This window comes from Ornithodoros turicata, chromosome 4 (genome assembly GCF_037126465.1).
Source record: "Ornithodoros turicata isolate Travis chromosome 4, ASM3712646v1, whole genome shotgun sequence".
In the NCBI taxonomy this organism is placed as follows: Eukaryota; Metazoa; Arthropoda; class Arachnida; order Ixodida; family Argasidae; genus Ornithodoros; species Ornithodoros turicata.
This window is the reverse complement of record NC_088204.1, coordinates 16,342,628-16,360,551: the sequence shown is the minus strand read 5'-3', so window position 1 is coordinate 16,360,551 and position 17,924 is coordinate 16,342,628. Positions and strand designations below refer to the sequence as shown.

Genomic DNA, 17,924 nt, shown 5'->3' with positions numbered 1-17,924 from the left:
GGTTTACCTGGCTCTTTTATTCCCAAAATCTAAATATGATGCTGATGAAAGGACATACGGTGCGATGACGGCGTGTATTGGCCCGGAACGCAAAGGCCAACAGTTTGTGTAACAACACAGTTGTGCGTAACATCCTTCACGGTACGGTCCCGGTGCCGAAAGTGCAGAAACCGAGGCAGAATGCTGCTTGCCGAGTTGTCACAAAGAGGCGTACTTCCTGCGCTTCCCACAAAGCAGGAGTGGCAACGGTGTCATTCGGCGCAATGGGTGGCCTTCGGAGTGTTATCTGATGCTCTGTTTCAAGCGTGTGTGATACAGCTAATCAATTATATTCATATCAGACTCGAAATGTAAGGACACTGAAGCGTTCCACATTTATTTGGTACACCTTTTCTCGTGGTGGACATGGCCAAGGTACCTGACGAAGCGTGGTCCACCACAAGAAAGCTTGCACCTAGGAAAAACAGAAGTAGACATGCTTCAGTGTTCTTATGTTTCGAGGTGCTTTTGCCATTACGAACCCCCGACGCTCCCTCTGCTCCATTCTCTGCTATTCATGCCTGCTACAGAAACTCTCGCTGTCAGAAAAGAGATAATACGATGTCCACGTTCGCGCTGCCAATGTCCACGTGCGTTGCTTTAGGCGTATTGGGTCCCGCGCCAAGACGGGACCTTACCGCCGCATGAAGTGCTATTATGGCAACCCTCTGGGGGCACTTTAAATATTTCACGCGCGGTAACGGACAGGCATTTATCATGTAGAAATGTAAAGAGAAGAAACACATTGCTCTACGAGACGTTGCTCGATATTCAAGGACGAAGTTTTTTTTTTTTTTTTTTTTCCCCCGTGAATGTCTGAGCGTATAACCCTGTTGGGATGTTACAATATTTGCCGCGGGATATTTTTCGCAGTCGCGACTCATGAAGCCGTGGTATGCATACGTGCCAAGGGCCGAATAGCGGACGAATCTGCAACGTTTAACGGCACAGGATGTGTAATTATTTCTAATGATAACTCCCGTTGTGTATAGCGGGGGAATTGCGTCAATTCGAGGAACGTATTTATCCGATCACCGCGCAAGTGTACCAGGAAATGTTGGTCAATAGCTATAGTCACTATGTACTCAGATATAAAAGTCGTTCAAAGAAACGCGTAGGGCTGTGCAAACAATAGACGGTCGAATTCCCACTAAATGATTGTTGTAGAAAGCTATGTCAACACGTTGCATTGAAAAAAATCGAGCGACACATCAAGCGATGCCGGATGTGGAGGTATACGTATATCACGGCTCCATTTTCTTTTCCTTTTCCGCGAAGGTTTGTAAAAGTCGAGTTAGTGTATATTGTAGCCACACCAAGTCGTGTAGAGTCGAAAGCAACAACTATAATTTCCCTTTAGCAACATTTCCTAGTTTAAGGCTAGGTTTACTAAGTTTACGTCACATAAAGTACATGACAAAACAAAATTAAAGTTATTATTATTATTATTATTATTATTATTATTATTATTATGACTAGAAGCAGATGCTTTATGAATGAAATACGTAGTTTTGATTAAGAGTGTATAATAGCTATACAGCTTTTGCAATGGAGCACGTAGCATCCATGGTGGGTTGCTGAATGCTCCAAGGTATATTTTATTTTACTAGTTTACTAACCAACTAGCTAACTACGTTCAGAATATGTGTGTATGGTTATATATGCTTTCAAAATATTGTGTCGCATCATTTTTGTGAATTTTCCATAAATAGTCTATCCCGCACACTCTTAAAAAAAGGGTGTACTTTAACTCCTTTCCTTGCCACATATATAACACCCTTTTGGAGAGTACAATTACGCTCAAAAGGGTATCTCCTCACTCCCTCAAGGTAGTAGCATACTTCCTACCGGGGAGTAATATTGTCTCCAGTAAGGAGAAAGGTGTTATGCTACCCCCTTGAGGGAGTGAGGAGACACCCTTTTGAGCGTAATTGTATTCTCCAAAAGGGTGTTATATATGTGGCGAAAGAAGGAGTTAAAGTACACTCTTTTTTTAAGGGTGTATACACACATATATTTCATTTCATTTCATTTTATTACCTTAAGGACCCTTTACACAAGGGTGTTACATAAGGGGGGAACAAGAGGAACACATCAAAGTATTTACACAGTTTATAATTGTATTCTAAAGAAACATTTCTTCGCAGACACCTTGAAAACTGCTAAGGTCCGGCAGTGCGACGACATCAGCTGGCAACCTGTTCCATTCGCTGATACCCAGCTGAAGTGTGGAGTGCTTATGCGCGTCCGTGCAGCTCAAATTTAATTCTAACCTATAGGAATATTAAAAGTGCTTCTTCGAATGTTACACTATTCTATAAACAGTAAAGTAATCGATGTGACAAGTCTGTTCAGAATATTCGTATTGGAGCAGCACCCAAACCAAAGGGTGTGGTTGAAGACTCGCCATCAGTTTCTGGTGAGGTAGCCTCGACCCCAAACCCCGTTTCCGGACTTCCATATACGGTCACATGCTCGTGCAGTATTCCGCGTTCTTCAGCCGTGATTATAAACACGGACACTCATTACTCAAACGCACCAGCAGAGCCATAAGTACATGTATTTATGTTCGGTTCCTCCTGGCGTGATGAACTTCTTCGCTGCAGAGCGCAGTTGCGAGCGTTCACTATCGCAACCTCTTCCCACATGAGACATTTATCACACAGCTGCAACCGCTATCCCGATTGGTAGATTGCTAAAAAAAAACGTTGAGGGTCGACCCTTATCAGCGGCTGTTATCTCTTCTTCCGCACGGAGCAACCTCAGCAATTTCACCCACACCGTTTATTCAGGTGATGGCCTCAGCCGAACCGATGAGCGATCGGCCTGGATGAATCTTCGTCGATTATTGAAGGGTTATCTCGGGACAGAGAAATCTGAAAAAAAAAAAAAAACATCGCCAGTAATTCGGAGCAAGACACGCAGAGGCGATTGCTGGAACTAGGGGGTAATGCTAGATGATTGCACAATGCAATACACTCTATAGCAGGAGCCCCAAACACAAATCGAGTCGCAGGCCGCATTGACCTTAGACCACATCATGGAGGGCCGCACAGAAAAGAAATGACCGTAGTTATCATAAGATACCGTAAGATAAGATACCACAGAAAGAACAGGAGCGATGTAACTCTTGGGTAGCCGGACGTTGTGTGTACAATCTCTGAAAAGTCCTTCGACACATAGAAAACAATCAATAGGCTGCGTTTCGAAATGGGGTACTGATGAAAAACGATTCGAGAAAAACACGTAGTTCTTCACAAACGATTATGACAATGTTCAGGAGCAGTGGAATTATCTCCTACACTTACGCACTCTATTGTTTTCTCTGCCTACAGTTTCAGCTTGGAAAATGTAACAGGAAATCTGAGAGAAACAGCAAGCTGATCTTGTTGACACTGGATGGCTTTGGTTTTGCTATTTTAATATAACTTCCAACAAATTAAAATTCATCGGCTCTTGTACATAACCGTTCCATCTTTATCAGCACTTGTCAACTTCACAGTGAGCAGTGATATCGAATCTGTATTGTAGGACCGCGTTCTACGCATGTGTCGTCGAGTTCCTCGTTCCTGTTATAGTTTCTCGCAATTCGTCCTTTCGCTTCTAGGCGATGCAGCTACGCATGCGCACATACGCGTACAGTTCGGTGACCGGGAGAGGTGATGTTTTTCTCTTTTTATATTTTCATGATTTCATTTTCCTTTCTCCTGTCTGTGTGGTTCATCTAATTAGGAGTTCTTTATGGGAGTAGCAGAATTGGTCAGGTGACGAATACAATTTCTTCCCTTTTTTACATTCAAACTCAAGCTCAACTCGTTCCGTCTTCTTTTTTTCTTTTCTTTGCCTCCCTCTGCTTCTGTCTAATTTCCCGTGTACGCTTTTTTGTGACACTTATGCAATCACATTAGTTTCCAAAAACAGGTGTACCACACACTCGAATACAAGTACTTTACCATATAACACGGCCCGGACCCAACCGTCATATAAAGTGCTATCTAATAAAAGAAGAGAGTGTACGCCTCTTTTGGAGACGTTACGCAAGATGCAAACAATCCAAAAAAAAAGGTGGACCATCTTATTTTCAGCAAATCACGAAGAAAACGACATCACTTAGCTATAGCAGCGCATTTTTGTGGTAAGATTCTGTTTAATGGCTTTCATCTCCTAGCATCTGTCTATCTTGTCTGTCACTTTCATCTCTATCATGTTAAAAACCGTAGTATATACGTTTTATTGCGTCATTATCATTCAGGATGCCAGGTGGCTTCCCCCGCAGCTTTAAGTCACTTCTGCGGCGTCTATGACTCAACGTCGCCTTCACCCCTGTGTTCCGTGCTAACTGGGTTACCAGTAACACGGCGCTGTGCCCAGCTTGCCACACCCCAGCTGCGATCCTCCATATCACCGAGGACCGCGACCGGTAAACGACACGAGTGAACGCCGGGTGTTTCGACGCCAACTTGAGCTCCTTGACTATAGACCATTCAGCTTGTCCAAAGTACTTGGCCCATGGAGCTCTCCTGCGCATCAGTGCCGAGCTCTTCGCTCCCTTTTTGCTTTCATGCAAGCCACTGGACTCCTCGAAGAGCTCTAAACAGAACTGTCGTCGCTTCGCGTTCATCATAATTCATCCTCTCATATTAACCGCTGTGAAGTGGGGTAGGGTCCTGTGGCTACCACGGGGAAACATCCCCTGTCATGATCACTTCTCCTTCATTGATCGATTGTTGTTGTTGTGACACTTTACACTTATGTTAATAACGCAGAGAGTCGTGGAGTGATTTGCATTGAACATGCACTATTAAAAAAAAGGGTGTACTTTAAGTCCTTTCCTTGCCACATATATAACACCCTTTTGGAGAGTACAATTACGCTCAAAAGGGTGTCTCCTCACTCCCTCGAGGGAGTAGCATAACACCTTCTCCCTGCCGGGGACTAGTATTACTCTCCAGTAGGGAGAAAGGAGCTATGCTACTCCCTTGAGGGAGTGAGGATACACCCTTTTGAGCGTAATTGTACTCTCCAAAAGGGTGTTATATATGTGGTAAAAAAAGGAGTTAAAGTACACCCTTTTTTCAAGAGTGTGCAATGTGGTGAAGTGCTGTTTCTCTTTCTTCTTCTTCTTTTTTACTGTGAAACAGGTAAGTAACGGACATCTGCGAAGATAACCTTTTCTCACCTTATTATTGTGTCCAGCAAGGCAGGCATAATTGCGTGAGATCAGTCTCCTGAAAGAAACAAAATACATCAGTACGTTAGCGACGGCTTTCACGGCTTACATGTTACGTATATAATAGCCGTGAGGCCTCATGGGGAACAAACGGACGCACAAAACCAGGACGAAGACCCCCCCCCCCCCCGATCACTTTAATATCCTCCAAGATTTAATGCGTGAGGAGTCATGACACAGCCCCCCCCCCCCCCCAAGTCTAACTTCAATCTGTTTTTCTTTCTTTCTTTACAGCCATCCAGTAATTGACGCATTGCAATCAATTAAGTTGATTGCATTTCGTGATAGGCACGGCCTACCCCGCCAGTTCGCAACACACTGTTAAGGCAACTGGCGCGTTCGATGGTACAATGACGCTAAAATTAAATCATTCGTGCTCCTCAGCTCCATTTCACGTGGAATTATCGAATGCACGCATTGCCAGACTAAATTCAGCAAATGGCACAACAACTTGAGACGTACATAAAAATATACACGTATTAAAAAGGAAACACACAAAATTGTAACACACGCGCGATCTCTGGCAATCAGTGGGGAGGTAAAAGTCGGCTCTGATTTCCCTTTGCGGGGCCGCATTCATTCGCATGAAGGCGACCACCTTTAATCGAGAACTCTGTGACCCATCCGCAGGGCGTTTAAACTCTCCGCTGGAAAGACGCGCCACTCAAACGTGGGAATCGTGTTCGCTTATCAACCGTTTTTGCGCCGCCGGTAATCATACTTCATGTATTTTTTTTCTTTCTATCCCTTCATTCGAATGCAGAGTAGACACACGTGCTGCTTCATATAATTTCTCCGTACGTAAATCTCTCTCGTAAATGACTTGTAAATGTAAATGACTAAATGGTTCTTCCGCATCGTGCAGTCATCCGTCTTGTGTATTGGCATTTGTCTTGTTTTCGGTATAACGACTAGGGGATGCAAGAACGTGTGCATGAACCTGACGAGCTCGTAATGAATTCGTGGCGTTAATAGCAAGTTTTAGTACAAACGGAAACACTGTGACGCAAACAATACGATAACGGACGCTGTCGAATCCTAGGAGACGATTGTGATGCCAGCCGCTTCAAAGAAACTGTGCGTTTGCGTTATCGTGTTTCCAGAACCGTTATCGTGAATATCTTCCGATGTACTCAAAATTCGGCAGGTGGTGGTGGTGGTGCTAATGAAAGAGCACGCCGTTGTCGGCCTCACAGAGCTGAGCACAACGCTCTGGGGGAATGTGCGTCCTGGGCCGACTTCTAAGGGAATTGCGCCAACATATGTCTCACTGTGTCTGAGAAAAACACAGGACAAACCCCAGACAGTATAGCCGGCATCGGGATTCGCTGTTCAAGATGGGGAAGGTAAACTTGCGGAACTGCCTCGCGTGTGGTGAAGTGGAGAACACTGAACATATATTAATTAACTGCTCCAGATACAATGTTGAACGCAATGACCTCAGAGCTGCCTTGAAAAGACTGGACCGCCGTCCTCTAGACTTAGTGAAGCTCCTCGGAGAATGGCCGAGGGATCTTAGAGAGCGTGCGACAGATGCTTTAATGACATTCCTTGTGGACATTGCAGTGCCTCTAACTTTTTAGTCTTCCTATTTCTTTTTTTTTTTTTCAAGTGTTTTGGAGTAGCCGGCTCCTGTGTTTTGTAGGAGCCACCATCTCCATATTTTTCTTTTTATTCCAACTTCAACTCCATCGGGATTCGAAACCCCAACCCGGGCACCTCCCAGTCTTAAAGGGACTATGAAACGATTTTTTTCTTCGTTTCGTTCGAAAGAAGACATTTTTCTGAGTCTAGAACCGAAATTTTACTTTCGTCGCGCGAGCGGATTTCTCGGGAGCGAATTTAAACGGAGCGGCGAAGGGAGGACAGCTTGCGCCACGCCGTGGCGAGCTGCCGAGCGGAGACACAACGGGTAACTTGACGCGACCACGGCCGGCTCAGCAACACGTCATCGTGACGTGTTGCCGAGCCAAGGAATCCCGCCAGGAGCATGCGCCGTAGGATCCCGCGTATGCGTTCATCGGGAGTGGAAATCTCCATGACAGCAGCTTTCGCGCGATCGGCAGATTTCGGCAGTGGCGGCATTACTTGCCATTGTGCAACACCGGTGACGTAACGGGGAACCGAAGTGCGGTCCGTACAGTTACACCATCGGCAGGGAAATATGCGCGAGAGAGGAGGAACGCGGAAGAGACATTTCCAGCGCGCGCTCCTCGCAGAGTGGAGCGATTTCGTCCGGAAAAATTTGTGGCATATTAGTTTCTCTGCGGGAAGAACAGTTTCCATCGAAAAAAAGTATGGGGGTTCGGGAAATTTCATAGTCCCTTTAAGGCAGAACCACACCAGAACACAAGTTCTGCTTTTAGAGTGCAGGAGAAGCACACAAATGGCGAAGATTGTGCACTCTTAAAAATGAGTTTCACCACATAGCACGCCCCTAGCCAACCATAATCCCGAATGACAACGTTCTCGCCCCTGGTTTGGTTTGGTTACGTGATTACGTGAGGTAGATTTTATGAGTAGTTCTGTTAGGGTGAGCAATTCGAGTAGCCTGGTCCGCCTTCTCATTTCCACTGATACCGCAGTGGCCTGGGATCCACTGGATGATGATGTTGTGACCCTTTGTTTCTGCTGAGTTGTCCTCACGTGCGCCCGTCGTCTTCGAATCAGGAGCGACAACCCAATCATTCGTACACTGCTTGGCGCAGTGCGTACTATCAGGTTAAGTTCTGTTTTTAGAATGAGAATTTGCGCCCCCCCCCTCCTTTTCTGAGTGTTCTTCAACGTGCGCCGAGGTCTCTCACCGGGGGCGCGTTGCTGGCATCGCCTGAAGGTCGCAGCATCGTATAACGCCGTCCGTGCTCGTGCAATGAGCGACGTTACGATGCTGCGATCTTCAGGCGATGACAGCAACGCGCCCCTTGTCACACCACAGCTCGATTGCGTCATCCTACTGTTCCTGTCTCGGTACACTGTATACAGCGCATTTAACGTCCCTTGCGTAAGACGGCGTGTCTAAGCTAGAGATGCGAAGCCTCGGAAAGAAACCGGAAATTTTTTTGGAAAAAAAAGTTTTTTTTGTTTTTTTCGTCGTCTCCGGAAAAATAGCCCAAAATTTCCAGGCGACAAAATTCAAAAATGTTAATTTTCGTGCCTTTTATGCGTTCCAACCCGCCAACAGTGCCTTAGGTGCCTCTAATTCGCCACCAACCACCAACTTAGTGCTCCGTCTGGCAGCTCCAAGCGATCGCCATCGCATTCACATAATGTCCATCCATGTCGGAGTTCTGGTCGGAGTGGACGGGTTGTTGTAATTACCTATCGCTGAATAGACAGCAGTCTCATGGGATGCTCTGCTCTGCATTTATGCCTAGAGGATGAACACAACTAAAGCTTCTAGCTCATTGTATGCTGTGGTTTGGCCGGCAATTCTTCGACTCAGCAGTAACCGCATTTGTTTCCATTTTTTTCCAATTTTTCGGGGGGAAAAAAACCCGAAAGAAACCGGTTTTTCTCGAGCGATTCAAAATTTCTGGAAATTTTGCATCTCTAGTCTAAGCAACTTATGCCCTGCAACCAAGTTGCTGGCGTCCGTAGCAGGATACGAACCCGCGACCTTGGTATCAGTAACGTATTTATACAAACAGGCGTGCTATCGCTTCGAGGAACGCATCAGACCGTTTTCATTGTAACGCAATCCACATTATTCCTCAAATGTCAAACTGATGGCTAAAGGTAGCTTGGAGAAATTTCATTGTACGCAACTGGTAGCGAGCCCGGAGCATTCGTCCTTCACTGCCTCGACAGCGAGAAGCAATTACGGAGAGGTTGGCTGCTTGAATTGAAAGAAGCTCTTGTCAGAGCTGCCTTTGAATCTCCTGGGCTGTTGTACCGAATAACCTTGCTCTGAGCGGTTACCATCAGGGTGAAGCATTGAATGTACGTTGCACAGATCGCTAAATGACAACCGATTTTTAAGCCATCCGAGAGAAACGATCTGCCATTCTGCGAATCGCATGTAGAGGAGAAATACAGAGGCATACACTCGCAATTAGTGTCGAAATATCTACTAAGCTCGCGTGACCTCGTGCGGCGACATCTAGGATACGAGAACAAAAAAAAAAAAGTGATGATCTCCCGTTACTAAGCTGTAGCGGAGGCCGATGGCTGACAATGATGATTATACAGTAAAGTCTTGTTATAACGAAGCGAGTGGGACCGGGAAAAGATCGATATAAGCGGCAGTTCGATATAAATGAAAGTCCCACAAAAACAGTGACAGCATAGTCACTGAAGTGCGCGTACGCAAAAGTATTCAAGCAGGGAAACAAATCTTGGTGATAAGTGCGTTGGCAGCCTTTTAATTTAGGTGCAAAAGAAAGAAAAGGACTTCAAAAAGGAGTTTGCCATGTGAACTTCTGTCGGGTCAAGGTACAATTCGAAGAATTTGGTTCCAAGCACCGGCATTTCGGCTTCATGTATACCTTATAACAATTGCAGTAATAAGCGTCCACGACTAGTCTGTTAGTTAGTTGGTAAACTAGCAAAATAAAGCAAACCTTGGAGCTTTCAGCAACCCACCACGACTATAATAGGCGGAGTGTTCAACGGTAACTATCACCAGACCGCGCGCAGACGACGAAGCTTAAACGCCGTAGGAAAGATTGATCGACACCTGGATGACGTGCAAGACGGGGATTTCACTTGAAGAGCTGACAACGAACGAAGCTGAACTTTCAACACAGCCGTGATGCATGGAGTGACGAATGTATCGAGAGCAGTCAAAGTTCATATTTCTTGCGGGACCTGTATGCCAGTGGAGGACAGCGGCAGTTGTTGTGCTCGTACATAACTTTAACTTCATTCCCATATCTCACATCTAACCTTTCGCGTGCAATGGGGTAGTGTACTGCTCGCCAGCGGTGAATCGCCGCCACTCCGTAGTCACGATTTGTTTGTTGTTGTTGTTGGTGTTCTATATGTGTGACACCCAACAGCCTAAAGATATACAGGGGAAACTGATGTTTTGTAGCGTGAAATTAATTTTCCTATTAGAAGATATATCCATGCAAAGACTTGGAGAGGGAGCAGTAAAATATTTCGGAGCATGTCGGGGTTATCGTGAAAAAAATACCTCTGTAAGGGACCAATAAAACTTCATAAAAAAAAAGAGAAAAACACTTCGATGAAAAAGAACAAAAGACCAACACTGTTGTTGTTGTTTTTAATGTTGAGAGCGCATCCTGGGTACCTAGCGACCAGTGTCAAGCGCGATGATCGAACAATTCTTTAGAGCGCTCGTTGCCAAGCTGGGGCGTAACATCGGAGGATCCACGCAATTAATAATGGCCCTACGCGAACGTTCATTATATAGTCCGGAAAATAATTTTCTACGCAAGAGTACGCCGTCACCGGCATGCCTCCCTCGGCTTCACATAAGAGTGGAGAAACTGGCGGGGTCCCACCGGGTTCATCCTCCGCGATTGGCGATAATGCATGGTGTTGATTCGCCTTCTCTATGTGATCTTGTTTGATGAAGACATTAAAGTTGCGCTGATTAACATTTTTTGCATGGTCCGAGCGATCAGGCGGCATCTTAAGGATTCGCTCCATAATTATCAGAATGCAAGCACATTTTGATTATTTTTTGATAACTTCGACTTCTTGAGGGTGATGAGCATAGAGCGTAGCAGGTCCAGGAATGAAGTCGGATGACAAACGTTATAGTTTTAACTGCAGAAGTATGCAAGAGTAGATTACGTTCTGGAATAGAATACAACAAACCAGAAGGAAATTGTGTCGGCTGCTTCAAAATTGTTTGCGAGGAGCAAATCCAACGCGGAAGGAGTACAGGAGGAAGATGTACCTTTTTCACTCTCTTAGAACACCTTTTCGGCTAACACCGTAGACTGTAGCACGTCTAAGAATGAACTTTTCTCATGTACCATATACCCTTAAGTGCACTGCAAAGCAAGCTCTCTGCAGACAACAACGAAGCACACAGAAATTCTGTCGTCTGATTAAAGGAGCTATGAACTGTACCAAGCGAGCCCGCCGATTGTGTCGGCTCCAAACGGCGATTTCAACGTGTTGTCTGTGAAACCTTTTGTATAGGTAAATTTGATAGGTGCGTATCTTCAGCACATAGCATGCTCCTAGCCAACCATCTTCCCGAATGACAACGTTCTCGCCCATGATTTGTTGATAACGAGAGGCGAAGCCTATTATGTATCTATTATGCGCGGCTACAAAATGGGCTACGCCTCCCGTTTTCAACAAGTCAGAGACGAAAACGTTGTCATTCGCACTCTTAAAAATGAACTTCACCGCATAGCTCGCTCCTAACCAATCATGATCTCAAATGATATCGTTAGCTTCCTGATTTGTCGAAAACAGGAGGCGTACGCCTTTTTTGTGACACTTATGCTATTCATAATGTCACAAAAAAGGCGTACGCCTCCCGTTTTCGACAAATCACGGAAGATGACGTTACCGTTCGAGATGATGGTTGGCTAGAAGCGAGCTATGCGGTGAAGTTCGTTTTTTAGAGTGCGGGATGATGGTTGGTAGAAGCGTGCCATGTAGTGAAGTTCATCTTGAAGAGGATAAAGCAGAACGTTATGTGTACCTCCGCGTTGGCGTCTGATTGAGTTCTACAATTCTTCAGATGACGTAACGATGGATACAGGTATCTGGACGGCGGTGCGTGTACTCGCCCGAATACGAAAGAGAGTGCGTTTTTGTATTAACGCTGCACTAGTTATGAAGGAGAAGAATTGAACAATAGATTGTAAATAGAATTACGAAGCGTAGAAGAACAATATTACATCTATTAAACCCGTAACTAAATACATGCAGATAGGAGTTCTTACCTCCTTTAAGAGTGGAGTTTGAGTTTGAATGTAAAAAAAAAAAGAGGAAGAAATTGAATTCGTCACCGTCTGCTTAAGAATTTGTTCAGAAACGGTAAGCTGTTGTGTCTGCACTGCGTTCGAATTAAAGAAAGCAGACCGTGTCAGTGACTACAAATATTGAAGGGCATTGTCTGTCTAGCATAATTGTAGCAGCTGTGGCTCGGCGAGGGAGACACCCGTACAGCAGAGTTGATGGCGGGATTTGAAGCCAGGGTGCGACCTAGCTCACCATTTTCCATAAGACGCCGAGGGATGGAAAATGCGGTGAAGTTCATTTTTAAGAGTGTAGGGCAACCAACCTACAGAATCGTATCGTTTTATCTTCCGATTGGAAGGAAAGTTGATACATAAAAGGGTGTGCACCCCCTTTCTCAGCTTATCGGGAGACAGAGCGATATCATCCGCGATGATGATTGGCATACTGTGCGTGCTATGCGGTAAAGGGCACCCCCTGTTAATGCCTAAAAATCGGCTCTCTAGTCATTACGCACGTTATTTCCGTAATGAACCTAACAAGATCCAATTACGTCTTCTCTCAAATAGGCTCAAGGTTTATAGTGATGTACCTATTTCTTGAGGAATACTTCTCCAAGGGCGTTGAGAAGGAGGTTCAGATAAGATAATTACGTAAATGTCACGCTCACAACTTGCATTCGGCATATTCCTACAGAACATGATAACTCTTGTAGGAATACATAATATTTTAAATGTGGTTTCCGGCGAACTGTTCCCGTATGCCTTTACAGCCTTTCAAACTGCTCTTCCCCTCATAAGGTACCAACTCGTCAGACACTGCGTATGTCTTGCACGGTAACAGCCCCCACAATGCAGCAGTCGCAGGAGTAAAATACGCAAACCACAACAAAGTCCACAACGCACAAAAACAATCCTGAATGAAGAAAAATGTTCCTGCACGAGACGAGCACACCTTGAGCACAAACGGAAGCGATGCACCCAGCAGCCCTTGTCACCCCCCTTCCATGCCTTCGCGAAACCTTCCATCCTCCTCCACGAATTTAATCATCATCTTGGTAGATGTTGTAAGCTGAAGTCACGAACATAAAGCTCCCATGCACTAATATTCGGCGACCTTCTTCTGAGACGCGTTAGATCGAAAGAAGCGTCGAGGCTTTGATGGATCTTCACGAAGCCGTCAAGGAGCTACTCGCGTCCATCACAACTTTCACGTGCACGCACGATACATAAAAACACAAGGGGGAACGAGGTGCTAGGTAATGGTCCGTTTAGCAGTAAAAATGATAGATGATCGCGAAAGGTTACCGGCAACGTCACGAAGGTGCACGTCTCGGAAGAGCAAGAATTCCAGTTGGTGCATAGTAAGTCTGGTTCTGATGTAGATATACAGAGAGCTTAACTGCGACAAGGTGCTCTGTTCACTCTTGACTGATGAGCCGATATTGAGTAAGAAGAATCAGTTTGGAAAATGTGGGAACTTTGTAGGCTGAGCACTCTCACGAACGTCTGACGTCGATACAGCTGGGCGTGTGGATTCAGGAAACAGAGTGTCGAACCGAAATTTTTATCTATTCGGTGCGGCCTCAGATATAAAGGTTCACCTGATGGTGACGGTCATGTGATAAAGGCAAAAATGGGGATGCAAAGGTTCAGTTCCCAATACGCACACATGTTCACAAATATGAAGGTCTACCGTCTCCTTTGTGTTCCTAGCTAACTTTGTCCGTGTCTGCTATGCTGCACATTAGCGAAATAACTGTGGTTGTAGCGCAGTTCTACCCGCAAGCGTACAAAATTATAGCGCTTTTTTTTACCTTACAGTGGACGAGGTACTACTTTACGAAATATTCTGAAATCTAATACCACGGTCCCTATCTATCTAGGGACCGTGGTAATACTGTTAAGTTCATTCTTGTACGGATTAACGTTAAAGCATGTGCTGTCAACTACCGCAATGCACCAAGAGCCACCAAAAGAATGACAACAACAACAACTTTATTTGAATGGGGAGCTTCATGGGGAGCTTTGATGAGTGGGGAGCTTCATCACCAGATGCGGTGTTCTACACCTTCCAATTTTCACTTTCCTTCAATTTCATTTAGGCTGTCAACTCGCAAAATAATTACGTCTGCGTTTTGCGCTGTCCTGCGTTCCTTAAAGGTGCTGTAAAGCAGGAGGCAGGCTGTTAATATTGGCAGCGGCATTTGAAAGCTTATTCCGAAAGAAACTTATGCTGCAAATTTTATGTGCGATAGAGAACTCTAAATATTTTTTAATCGAGACTGAAATTGCGGTGAAAAGACGCGGGGCGACTCCTGGTGAGAAAAAATATCGCACATTCATCGAGCAACAGTGCTACATGTCCTCAACCCTCTATCGGCTAAGGCAGGGGCTAAGTAGCCGGCTTCACGAACTTTCTTTGAAGCGTTTTTTTTTTTTTCAAACGAGAAAGTTCCTCACATATATTCTCTCAAAATGCAAGCACATTGGTACATCGCGGAAGTGAGTAACAAACTGTCAGCAGAACCACCATGAGAGGCACCTACGCAAAAATGCACCACGTCCGGCAAGCCGACGTGGTGATGGTAGCGGTCCACAGATGCCGCTGTACGCTCCCATTGTTATTGGTATATTTATGTTCGATGCCCTACATGGCGAGTGGAGTTGTGCCGGGTCTTAGACACAGGGTTGCCCATAATATTAAATCTGAATTTTCTAAAAACCTACGAGGTGGATTTGAACGAAATTTGTGGCGTTTGCATACTGAGCACTCACACTCTAAAAGCAGAACTTCACCGCATAACACGTCGTGCGCCAATCATTGTCGCGAACGATAGGGTTATCGCTTTTGATTCGAGGAGAGGGGGAGGCGTACGCCTTTTTGTGGCAATTACCATATATCCAAATTGCCACAAAAACGCGTACGCCCCCCTCTCTATGCGGTAGATATATGCGGTGAAGATCTGTTTTTAGAGCGCAGGCGGTGAGCTAGCAGTATAAAATTGTATGCCTGCTGCTTTACAGTACCTCTAACTCTTGTCGATAAAAAATTCCAACAACTGAGTGCTTCCTCCGACAACAACAACAAATATAATGATGATGATGATGAATGGGGGAATTCGCCACCTGAGTCGTGGCCCACTATACAGTATACCCAAATACCAACGGGGCTGTATGAGATATAACATGACAATGACATGAAGATGGATGACAGATGGTATAGTAAAGCTGTATCAGCATCTTCGGGTATCCGTAAAGGCCCACGTAAATGAAGGATGATACGAGAGGCACAGAATGCGGAGAGGTGCACTAAAAGACGTAAAGGAGACCGGTGTCTTGCAGGAAGTCCGGAAATTCCTTCGAAAAAAGATACTTGTGTAAGAGGAAATTTAGGAAACCATCTTCTGTTGTAACGTACAAAGCGGTTTTATATGCAAACTAAGGATGTTACCGTGGGCATTTTTTTATTCAATCAATCAATAAATCAATCAAAAGGAGTGAGAGTGGCCATTTCATGGGCGAATGCGTTGTGGCGAACTCAACAACAACAACAACTACATGAATGACGATGGGATGAGGTGATTCACCGCAACAATTGCGGTACCATACCTCAGTGCATGTGGGGATGACGATGAAAAAGATGAGGCATACACACTCGCGCACACACGTGACACCAGGGTGTCGAACCGAAACGGTTTTCGTTCCGGTCCTATTATAAACGGTCCGGTACCGGTTCGGTTCCGGAGCAAAAAAATAACGGTTCATCCCGGTTTTAACCGGTTCCGCTTCTGGTGTGCATATTCATTCCCAGAAAAAAAAAATGCTGCAAAATGTAATCCCCTGTATTCCGCATACATGGTATTTAATATTAATAGGCAGCAGTGAAATTGGTAGCTCCTGGTTCCTGTCGGTGACTGTCCAAATAGGCGCTCTGCTTTCTTGAAGCGCATGATACAGACGGACTTGTTTGTCTTGACCTCATACGTAAAGTACTTTCTTGCTGGATTGGTGCGATCCCGTCCCATCCGAATGTCGGTTGCTGCTTCCGTGCCAGCAAGCACCACCGCAAGTGTACAACGCAAATCGAGGAACACCTTCACTTACAAATACGCTCGACGGCTCCGTTTTCTTTTCTTCGTGTCCTGTCCACAAAAGAGGCTCCAGTTCGCATGCACTTGCCCTCGCGGATACGTAAATGTATTCAACTTCGCTGCTCTCAAACAAGGGACGCGTTGCGCGACATTATCGATAGAGAAGCCGTTACGCAGCCCCCTTGGGTCGCTGTTTAATTAAGGAGAGTTTGGGCGGATGAAATTAAAACGAACACTACGGCACATTGGTAGAGAGTCACAACCGGTCACATGTACCTCTAAGTCTATTTGCGCGAATGATAAGACGTTACAAAGGGAGCCTAAGGGTCACAGTATACCGACATACATTCCACCGTAACCGTAACCCTCGTCATGACATGACTTCAGAACACACGACATCAGTTTCATTCTCCTATTCGTAGTCCGGCGAAGTTTTTTCTAGGACCGAAAACCGTTAAATAATTTTTTCGGTTTCGCTCCTGAGCGAAAAAAAACGTATACGGTGTCGATTCCGTTCCGGTTCGCACAAAAATAGCGTTTTTTTCGGTTTTCGGTTCTGGTTTTCGGTTCGCTCCGACACCCTGCGTGACACACGCAAGTGAGATATCACACACGCGGGTGCGTCGTAACTGATGGGGATAGTAGTTCATCCTGTCGGCCAGCGGAGATGTATAGTGCTGTGAAGACCACATCTCCGCATTCATGGCCGAACTCAGTACAAAACGTCATTAAGGCAAATTCCATTTGAAACTTCCCGTGTGGCATCGCAAGAATGACATCAAAACGTTAAACACTTGTGTACCATGCATAAAGTACGTGTTCGGAAACGCGCCGTGAACCTCAGTTGTATACAGACGCCGCCTTCAGAAGCCGTCCTATCTGTGCGCGCCTAGCATTCTCCATCGTGCTCAGCCAATCGCTGGTCGGAAGAGATCAGACGATCGCGAATTAATCCTGAATTTGCAAATGCTTCCGAATGAGACAGCACCGCTTCATTTGCATCGAAACTTTGCATAAACCTGTTTCGTACGAAGTTCACTGGTGGAAACATCACAGACGCGATAACAGAAACTTGCGGAGTATTTTTATCACAACGGATGCAAAAGCGGCGCCTGGTATATCATGACTATATTAACTTGAGAAGGAGGAAGCCGATGATATGTAATATTTCGTACGCCATTAAGTATTCCAGTCCTGGCGCTTTCGCATCCGATTCATTAATATCCGCGTAAACAGAGCTGCGATAGCGTTGGCGTAGTAGTTGAATGTGACCTTGTCGACGTGCCGGCCTCGGTGTATCAGTTGGTATGTGTCCGGTTCCTATTTCCGAGGTCGTGGGTTCGAACCTGACCGATGACGCCAACGATTTGGTTGCATGGCATACAAGTCGCTTAGACACACCGTCCTCTGCGCGAGACGTTAAATGCGAGGTTCCAATTAATTAGGTACAATTATTTCACCTACCGACCACCCGTAGCGTCGTTCATTATCACAGTTCTCTCGCCATGTAAAGAGGTGGATTAACGTTAACTGATATTCATCCGCAAACGTTAATTGAATATTTTGTAATGGGACGGTAAGAATAAGAAGAAATCATACCAAGAGCGTTGTTTTGCCTTTGAACTGTCACTCGCAGAAGGTGCTACATCCCGTTCACTCTTCGAGTTTCTGAAC

The 17,924-nt window shown here is 45.3% G+C and overlaps 1 long non-coding RNA gene across 1 annotated transcript in view; it reads right to left on the bottom strand.

Annotated features, from left to right (window-relative positions):
* Window positions 1–2,135: 2,135 nt before the first annotated feature.
* LOC135392753 (uncharacterized) overlaps window positions 2,136–17,924 on the bottom strand; it is a 35,194-nt gene continuing 19,405 nt past the window's right edge. Inside the window, exons 2-3 of the long non-coding RNA XR_010422208.1 lie at window positions 5,219–5,267; window positions 2,136–2,915 (exon numbers count right to left, since the gene is read on the bottom strand). This is a non-coding gene — a long non-coding RNA (uncharacterized LOC135392753). The remainder of the gene's footprint in view (window positions 2,916–5,218; window positions 5,268–17,924) is intronic.